Source organism: Arachis hypogaea, chromosome 9 (genome assembly GCF_003086295.3).
Source record: "Arachis hypogaea cultivar Tifrunner chromosome 9, arahy.Tifrunner.gnm2.J5K5, whole genome shotgun sequence".
NCBI classification, from domain to species: domain Eukaryota; kingdom Viridiplantae; phylum Streptophyta; class Magnoliopsida; order Fabales; family Fabaceae; genus Arachis; species Arachis hypogaea.
Window position 1 is genome coordinate 78,301,095 of NC_092044.1, and position 10,573 is coordinate 78,311,667.

Sequence of the window (10,573 nt, forward strand, 5' to 3'; positions counted from 1 at the left end):
ACACCAAACTTAAAAGGTTGCTCATCCTCGAGCAAAAGAAGAAAGAAAGAAGGGGAAGAAGAAGAAAAATGGAGGAGATGGAAGGAGAAGTGAATTCAACCAAGAGGGGGAAGGTGTATGTGTTGTGTGAAAATGAAGGAGTAGTGAGGGGTTTATATAGGGGTGAGGGGAGGGTTGGGTTTTGGCCATTAGGGTTGGGTTTGGGAGGGAAAAGTGTTTGAATTTGAAAGTGGGGTAGGTGGGATTTTTTGGGGAAGAGATATGGAGGTGATTGGTGAAGAGGTGATTTAGGAAGAGTGAATGAGTTGATTGGTGAGGGGTATTTGAGGAAGAGTGTTGTGTAAGGTAAGTGGGGATCCTATGGGGTCCATAGATCCTGAGGGGTCAAGGATTTATCATCCCTGCTTCTATTAGGCATATAAAACGCCCTTGCTGTGCAATCCTAGCATTTAACGCCAGACTGCTACTTGTTTCTGGCGTTTAACGCCCAGAATGGTGCCAGACTGGGTGTTAAACGCCCATTCTGCTACCCTTACTGGCGTTTAAACGCCAGTAAGTTCCTCCTCTATGGTGTGCTATTTTTTTATTTTTCTTAAATTTTTACAGTTGTGTTTGTGACTCCACATGATCATCAACCTAAAAAAAAGAAATAACATAGGTAAATAAAAATTGGGTTTCCTCCCAATAAGCGCTTCTTTAATGTCAATAGCTTGACAGTGACCTCTCATGGAGCTTGACAGATGTTCAGAGCATTGTTGGAACCTTCCAACACCAAACTTAGAGTTTGAATGTGGGGGTTCAACACCAAACTTAGAGTTTTGTTATGGCCTCCCAACACCAAACTTAGAGTTTGACTGTGAGGGCTTTGGTTGACTTTGTATTGAGAGAAGCTTTTCATGCTTCCTCTCCATGGTTATAGAGGGATATCCTTGAGTTTTAAACACAAGGTAGTCCTCATTCAATTGAAGGACCAACTCTCCTCTGTCCACATCAATCATAGCTTTTGCTATGGCTAGGAAGAGTCTTCCAAGGATGATAGATTCATTCTCATCCTTCCTAATGTCAAGGATTATGAAATCAGCAGGGATGTAAAGGCCTTTGACCTTTACTAGCACGTCCTTTACTTGTCCATAAGCCTTTTTCATGGATTTGTCTGCCATCTCTAATGAGAATGTGGCAGCCTGTACCTTAAAGATTCCCAGTTTCTCCGTTACAGAGAGTGGCATTAAGTTTATGACTGACCCCAGGTCACACAGAGCCTTCTCAAAGGTCATGGTGCCTATGGTACAGGGAATTAGGAATTTACCAAGATCCTATTTCTTTTGAGGTAATGTCTGCCTAACTAAGTTACTTAGTTCACTGGTGAGCAAGGGGGTTCATACACCCAAGTCTTATTACCAAATAACTTGGCATTCAGCTTCATGATTGCTCTAAGGTACTTAGCAACTTGCTCTTCAGTAATATCTTCATCCTCTTCAGAGGAGGAATACTCATCAGAGCTCATGAATGGCAGAAGAAAATTCAATGGAATTTCTATGGTCTCTATATGAGCCTTAGATTCCTTTGGTTTCTCAGAGGGGAACTTCTTATTGGTCAGTGAAGGTCCCAGGAGGTCTTCCTCACTAGAAATCACTGCCTTTTCACTCTCTCCATGTTCGGCCATGTTACTCACAGTTATGGCCTTGCACTCTCTTTTGGGATTCTCTTCTGTATTGCTTGGGAGAGTACTAGCAGGAGTTTCAATGACTCTTTTACTCAGCTGGCCCACTTGTGCCTCCAAATTTCTAATGGAGGACCTTGTTTCATTCATGAAACTCAGAGTGGCCTTAGGTAGATCAGAGACTATATTTGCTAAGCTAGATGGATTCTTCTCAGAATTCTCTGTCTGTTGCTAAGATGATGATAGAAAAGGCATGCTATTGCTAAACCTGTTTCTTCCACAATTGTTAAAGCCTTGTTGGGGCTTTTGTTGATCCTTCCATGAGAAATTTGGATGATTTCTCCATGAGGGATTATAGGTGTTTCCATATACTTCACCTATGTAATTCACCTCTGTCATTGTAGGATTCTCAGGATCATAAGCTTCTTCTTCAGAAGATGCTTGTTTAGTACTGTTAGATGCATTTTGCAATCCATTCAAACTCTGAGAAATCATGTTGACTTACTGAGTCAACATTTTTCTCTGAGCCAATATGGCATTCAGAGCATCAATTTCAAGAACTCCCTTCCTCTGAGGCGTCCCATTACCCACAGGGTTCCTTTCAAAAGTGTACATGAACTAGTTATTTGCAACCATGTCAATGAGTTTCTGAGCTTCTGCAGGTATTTTCTTTAGGTGAATGGATCCACCTGCAGAATGGTCCAATGACATCTTAGATAATTCAGACAGACTATCATAGAATATATCCAGGATGGTCCATTCTGAAAGCATGTCAGAAGGACACTTTTTAGTCAGTTGCTTGTATCTCTCCCAAGCTTCATAGAGGGATTCACCTTCTTTCTGTCTGAAGCTTTAAACATCCACTCTAAGCTTTCTAAGCTTTTAGGAGGAAAGAACTTGGCTAAGAAAGCCATGACCAGCTTATCCCAAGAGTTCATGTTATCTTTAGGTTGAGAATCCAACCATACTCTAGCTCTGTCTCTTACAGCAAAAGGGAAAAGCATAAGCCTGTAGACCACGGGATCAACCCCATTGGTCTTAACAGTATCACAGATCTGCAAGAATTCAGTTAAGAACTGAAAAGATCTTCTGATGGAAGTCCATAAAACTTGCAATTCTGTTGCATCAGAGAAATTAATTGAGGCTTTAGCTCAAAATTGTTTGCTCCAATGGCAGGGATTGAGATGCTTCTTCCATGTAAATTAAAATTTGGTGCAGTAAAGTCACCAAGCATCTTCCTTGCATTGTTGTTGGGTTCGGCCATGTCTCCTTCTTTTTTGAGATTCTATGTAAGGTTTTCTCTGGATTATTGTGCTTTAGCTTCTCTTAGCTTCTTCTTCAGAGTCCTTTCAGGTTCAAGATCTGCTTCAACAAGAATGTCCTTGTCCTTGCTCTTGCTCATATGAAAAAGAAGAGAACAGAAAAGAAGAGGAATCCTCTATGTCACGGTATAGAGATTCTTTTATATGAGTAGAAGAAAAAAAGAATAGAAGAAGGAGAAGAGAAAAATTTGAACACAGAGGAGAAGAGAGGAGGGTTCAAATTATGAGTAGAAGAGAGTGTTAGTAAATAAATAAATAAATAGAAGGAGATGAAAGGGAGAGAATGTCAAAAATTATTTTTGAAAAAAAAGGTTAGTGATTTTCGAAAATTAAGAAAAGAAAAAAAATTAAAATTAAAATTTGAAACAATTAGTTAAATAAAAAGATTTTTGAAAAAGAGGAAGGTGATTTTCGAAAATTAGAGAGAGAAAAGTAGTTAGGTGCTTTTGAAAAAGATAAGAAACAAACAAAAAGTCAATTAGTTAGTTGAAAAAGATTTGAAATCAATTTTGAAAAGATAAGAAGTTAGAAAAGATTTTGAAATTAAAGTTTGAAAAAGATACGATTTGAAAAAGTTATGATTAAAAAGATATGATTGAAAAGATATTTTGAAAATGATTTGAAAAGGAAATTAAAAAGATTTGATTTTTAAAGTTGATGACTTGACTAACAAGAAACTAAAAGATATGATTCTAGAAATTAAAGATTGAACCTTTCTCAATAAGAAAGTAACAAACTTCAAATTTTTGAATCAATCACATTAATTGTTAGTAAAGTTTTTTTTTGAAAATCATGAAATAAAGATAAGAAAAAGATTTTGAAAATCAATTTTTTTTAAATTTTCGAAAATAATAAAAAATGAAAAAGATTTTATTTTTTGAAAAAGATTTGAAAAGATAAGATTTTTAAAAATGAAATCTTGACTTGACTAGCAAGAAACAACTTATTTTAAAAATTTTTGACTAAGTCAACCCAAAGATTTTGAAATCTCTGAGAGAAATAAGGAAAATATATTTTTTTTATTTTTGAATTTTTAATGAGGAGAGAGAAAAACAACTAAATGACTTAAAACATAAAAATTATGAATCAAAACCAATGATGCATGCAAGAACACTATGAATGTCAAGATGAATATGAAGAACACTTTGAAGATCATAATGAACATCAAGAACTTATTTTTTGAAAAATTTTCAAGAAAAAAAAACATGCAAGACACCAAACTTAAAGATTTTTCATGTTTAGACACTATGAATGCAAAAATGCATATGAAAAACAACAAAAGACACAAAATAAGAAAATATGAAGATCAAATAAGAAGACTTATCAAGAACAACTTGATGAAGATCATGAAGAACACATGCATAATTTTTTCGAAAAAAACACATAAATTTAAAAAACATGCAATTGACACCAAACTTAAAAAATTGACACTAGACTCAAACAAAAAACACAAAATATTTTTTGGTTTTTATAATTTTATTAAATTTTTTTGGTTTTTTCGAAAATTATATTTAGAAAAACGAAAACAAAGAAAAAATTTTTTTTGAAAGATTTTTGAAAACTTTTTGAAAAGAAAATAAAACAAGAAGAAAATTACCTAATCTGAGCAATAAGATGAACCATCAGTTGTCTAAACTCGAACAATCCCCAACAACGGTGCCAAAAACTTGGTGCACGAAATTGTGATCTGAATGGCGCCAACAACTTGGTACGCACAATTGTAATATCACTCTTTTTCACAACTTCGCACAACTAACCAGCAAGTGCACTGGGTTGTCCAAGTAATAAACCTTACGTGAGTAAGGGTTGATCCCACAGAGATTGTCAGCTTGAAGCAAGCTATGCTCACCTTGTAAATCTCAGTCAGGTGGATTCAAATGGTTATAGAGTTTTAATAATTAAAAGGTAAATAGAACATGAAATAAAGATAGAGATACTTATGTAAATCATTGGTGGGAATTTCAGATAAGTGTATGGGGATGCTTTATCCCTTTTGAATATTTGCTTTTCTATTGCCTTCATCCAATCCTTCATACTCCTTTCTATGGTAAGCTATATGTAGGGTGTCACCGTTGTCATTGGCTACTTCCCAGCCTCTCAGTGAAAAAGGTCCTCTACAGTTTCCCGCATGGCTAATCAGCTGTTGGTTCTCGATCGTGTAGGAATAGGATTTATTATCCTTTTGCGTTTGTCACCACGCCCTACAGTCGCGAGTTTGAAGCTCGTTATAGTCATCCCATCCAGATCCTACTCAGAATACCACAGACAAGGTTTAGACTTTTCGGATCTCAAGAATGCTGCCAATGGATTCTAGCTTATACCACGAAGACTCTAATCTCACAGAATGGAAGGCTCTGTTGTCAGAAGAGGCAACCATGCGTCGTGGACCAGGAATCCAAGAGATACACACTCTAGCTTTCGCAGGTACAACGGTAGTGTTTGTCAGGCACACGTTCATAAGTGAGAAGGGTGATGAGTGTCACGGATCATCATACTCATCAGGTTGAAGTGCGAATGAATATCTTAGAATAAGAATAAGCATAAATTGAATAGAAACAAGTAGTAATTGCATTAATACTCGAGGAACAGCATAGCTCCACACCTTAATCTATAGTGTGTAGAAACTCCATCGTTGAAAATACATAAGAACAAGGTCTAGGCATGGCCGAATGGCCAGCCTCCCCAAATGACATATGAATTTGAAAATAGGGAAAAAGACCTAGGTCTCAGGACTAGACGTCCAAAGATATGAGTACAATAGTAAAAAGTTCTATTTATACTAAAACTGGTTAGTAGGGTTACAGAAATGAGTAAATGATGCAGAAATCCACTTCCGGGCCCACTTGGTGTGTGTTTGGCCTAAGCATTGATGCTTTCACGTGTAAAGGTCTTCCTTGGAGTTGAACTCTAGTTTGTAACTTGTTTCTGGCGTTTAACTCTGCTTTGCAACTTGTTTCTGGCGTTTAACGCCAGAATAAAGCAGAAAGTTGGCGTTAAACGCCAGTTTGCGTCATCTAAACTCGAGCAAATTATGGACTATTATATATTGCTAGAAAGCCCTGGATGTCTACTTTCCAACGCAATTAAGAGCAGGCCATTTGGGCTCCTATAGCTCCAAAAAATCCATTTGGAGTGTAGAAAGGTCAGAATCCAACAGCATCAGCAGTCCTTTGTCAGCCTCTGAATCAGATTTTTGCTCAAGTCCCTCAATTTCAGCCAGAAAATACCTAAAATCACAGAAAAACACACAAACTCATAGTAAAGTCCAGAAATATGAATTTTGCTTAAAAACTAATAAAAATATACTAAAAAGTAAATAAAACATACTAAAAGCTATATAAAAACAATGCCAAAAAGCGTATAAATTATTCGCTCATTAACTGTAATTGCCCGTAGAAAGGATTGGGCAAAGAGCTTGGATGATGCTCTATGGGCATACAGAACAGCATAAAGCCTACTGGACAACGAGATTCCTAAACCTTGATGCCAAATTAGCTGGAGAGAAAAGATTACTCCAGCTAAATGAGCTAAAGGAATTCAGACTCAATGCTTTTGAAAATGCCAAAATTTACAAGGAGAAAGCAAAGAGATGGCATGATAAGAACCTGTCATCCAGAGTCTTTGAGCCAGGACAAAAGGTTCTGCTATTTAACTCTAGGCTTAGGCTATTCCCTGGGAAACTAAAATCCCGGTGGAGAGGACCATATGTGATTACAGGCTTGTCACCATATGGATATGTAGAGCTTTAGGATATTGATTCTGACAAAAAGTTTATTGTTAATGGACAGAGAGTCAAACATTATCTTGAAAGCAATTTGAAACAAGAATGCTCAAAACTGAGACTAGATTAAAGCTCAGTAAGGTCCAGCTGATGAGCGGATAATTTATACGCTTTTTGGCATTGTTTTTAGTATGTTTTTAGTATGCTTTAGTTAGTTTTTAGTATATTTTTATTAGTTTTTAGTTAAAATTCACTTTTCTGGACTTTACTATGAGTTTGTGTGTTTTTCTGTGATTTCAGGTATTTTCTGGCTGAAATTGAGGGACTTGAGCAAAAATCTGATTCAGAGACTAAAAAGGACTGCAGATGCTGTTGGATTCTGACCTCCCTGCACTCGAAGTGGATTTTCTGGAGCTACTGAAGCCCAATTGGCGCGCTCTCAATGGCGTTGGAAAGTAGACATCCTGGGCTTTCCAGAAATATATAATAGTCCATACTTTGCCCGAGATTTGATGGCCCAAACCGGCGTTCCAAATCAGCTCAAGAATGCCCAGCGTTAAACGCCGGAACTGGCACAAGAATGGGAGTTAAACGCCCAAACTGGCACAAAAGCTGGCGTTTAACCCCAAGAGAAGTCTCTACACGAAAATGCTTTAATGCTCAGCCCAAGCACACACCAAGTGGGCCTGGAAGTGGATTTTTATGTCATTTACTCATCTCTGTAAACCCTAGGCTACTAGTTCTCTATAAGTAGGACCTTTTACTATTGTATTTTCGTCTTGGTAGCTATCTTTGTTCTTATGCTATCTTAGATCATTGGGAGGCTGGCCTCACGGCCATGCCTAGACCTTGTTCTTATGTATTTTCAACGGTGGAGTTTCTACACACCATAGATTAAGGTGTGGAGCTCTGATGTACCTCGAGTATTAATGCAATTACTATTGTTCTTCTATTCAATTCAGCTTGTTCTTGTTCTAAGATATCACTTGTTCATCAACTTGATGAATATGATGATCCGTGACACTCATCATCATTCTCACCTATGAACGTGTGACTGTCAATCACCTCCGTTCTACCTTAGATTGGGTGGATATCTCTTGGATTCTTTAATCGGAATCTTCATGGTATAAGCTAGAATTGATGGCGGCATTCAAGAGAATCCGGAAGGTCTAAACCTTGTCTGTCGTATTCTGAGTAGGATTCAATGATTGAATGACTGTGACGAGCTTCAAACTCGCGATTGTGGGGCGTTAGTGACAGACGCAAAAGAATCACTGGATTCTATTCCAACATGATCGAGAACCGACAGTTGAATAGCCGTGCCGTGACAGGGTGCGTTGAACATTTTCACTGAGAGGATGGGAGGTAGCCACTGACAACGGTGAAACCCTACATACAGCTTGCCATGGAAAGGAGTAAGAAGGATTGGATGAAGACAGTAGGAAAGCAGAGAGATGGAAGGGACAAAGCATCTCCATACACTTATCTGAAATTCTCACCAATGAATTACATAAGTATCTCTATCTTTATCTTTATGTTTTATTCATACATCATCCATAACCAATTGAGTTTGCCTGACTAAGATTTACAAGGTGACCATAGCTTGCTTCATACCAACAATCTCTGTGGGATCGACCCTTACTCACGTAAGGTTTATTACTTGGATGACCCATTACACTTGCTGGTTAGTAGTGCGAAGTTGTGATAAAGAGTTGAGATTGCAATTGAGCGTACCATGTTGATGGCGCCATTGATGATCACAATTCCGCGCACCAAGTTTTTGGCGCCGTTGCCGGGGATTGTTCGAGTATGGACAACTGACGGTTCATCTTGTTGCTTAGATTAGGTATTTTTCTTCAGAGTTCTTAAGAATGAATTCTAGTGTTTCAAGGTGATGTTCTTATCATCACCAAAGCTGATTGATTTTTATCAATTTAGCTCTTGAATGCAATGTCCTACTGAAGCTTGTTCAGCCATGTCTAATTTCTTTAGACTGAAGCTTTAGACTAACATTGCATGATTCCTGGAATTCTCATTAAGAATTTTGATACCTTTATTTTCTTTTCCACTTAATTATCGAAAAATCCAAAAAAAATTACAAAATCATAAAAACCAAAAATATGTTATGTTTCTTGTTGAGTCTAGAGTCTCATGTTAAGTTTGGTGTCAATTGCATGTTTCTGTTCTCCTTGCATTCATGCATGTGTCTTCATTAATCTTCAAGTTGTTCTTGATGATTTCATTGCTCTGATCTTTGAATTCTATTGACTTGAGTGTTTTGTGTTTCTCATGTGTATTCTCATTTTGTTAGTGTCAGTAGTATACAAACTGCTAAGTTTGGTGTCTTGCATGCATTGTTATTTGATTTTAGTTACATTTTAATTATTCCTCATTATTAAAAATCCAAAAATACTTTTAATTTGTGTCTTTTCAAGTCAATAATACAGAGGATTGAAGATTCAGAACATTCAGCAGAGGAATTGCACAAAAAAAGCTGGGCATTCAAAACGCCCAGTGAGGAAGGCAAACTAGCGTTTAAACGCCAGCCAGGGTGCCTGGCTGGGCGTTTAACGCCCAAAAGAGTAGTGGTTTGGGCGTTAAACGCCAGAATGTGCACCATTCTGGGCGTTTAACGCCAGGATGACACAAGAGGGAAGATTTTGTTTTCAAAACAAATTTTTTTTTTAGTTTTCAAAATCTTTTCAAAAATCAAATCTTTTTCAAATCAAATCTTTTCAATCAAATCTTTTTCAAAATCAATTTCTTTCCATTTTCAAAAATACTTGCTATCAATTAATGATTTGATTCAACATTTCAAGTATGTTGCCTTTTCTGTTGAGAAAGGTTTAATGTTTGAATCATATCTTTTCTTGTTAGCCAAGTTATTATTTTTTAAAATCAAATCTTTTTAAAATATTTTTCAAATCATATCTTCTCAATCACATCTTTTTAAAACCAACCATATCTTCTTAACCACATCTTTTTCAAAACAGTTTTCAATCAAATCTTTTTGATTTCTAATTTCAAAATCTTTTTCAAAAATCACTTTACTTCTTTCTCAATCATGGTTTTCGAAAATCAATTAAAGTTTTTCAAAATGTTTTTTTTAAATCTTTTTAATATTTTCGAAAATTTCTTCCCCTCTTCTCACATCCTTCTATTTGTGGACTAACACTATTCCTCAATGAACAATTCAAACTCCATCTCTCTTGATAAGTTCGAATTCTTCTACTTTTGCCTTCTATTTTTCTTTTCCTCTGACACCTCAAGGAATCTCTATACTGTGACATAGAGGATTCCATATTTCCTTGTTTTCTTCTCTTTCATATGAGCAGGAGCAAAGACAAAAGCATTCTTGTTGAGGCTGACCCTGAACCTGAAAGGACCTTGAAGTGAAAGCTAAGAGAAGCTAAGGCACAATTCTCTGTAGAGGACCTAACAGAAATCTTCAAAGAAGAAGAACCCATGGCAGCCGAAAACAACAACAATGCCAACAATGCAAGGAAGATGCTGGGTGACTTTACTGCACCTACTCCCGACTTCTATGGGAGAAGCATCTCTATCCCTGCCATTGGAGCAAACAACTTTGAGCTTAAGCCTCAATTGGTTTCTCTAATGCAACAGAATTGTAAATTCCATGGACTTCCATTGGAAGATCCTCATCAGTTTTTAGCTGAATTCTTACAAATCTGTGACACTGTCAACACTAATGGGGTTGACCCTGAGGTCTACAGACTTATGCTATTCCCTTTTACTGTAAGAGACAGAGCTAGGACATGGTTGGACTCACAACCTAAAGAAAGCCTGAACTCTTGGGAAAAGCTAGTCAATGCCTTCTTGGCAAAGTTCTTTCCACCTCAAAAATTGAGT

At 36.9% G+C, this 10,573-nt stretch overlaps 1 non-coding gene across 1 annotated transcript; it reads left to right on the plus strand.

Moving 5' to 3' along the window:
* Positions 1 to 2,425: 2,425 nt before the first annotated feature.
* On the plus strand, positions 2,426 to 2,533 carry LOC112714015 (small nucleolar RNA R71). Its single transcript, XR_003158973.1, has one exon. It is a non-coding gene; the product is annotated as a small nucleolar RNA R71 (small nucleolar RNA).
* The last annotated feature ends 8,040 nt before the right edge of the window (positions 2,534 to 10,573 follow it).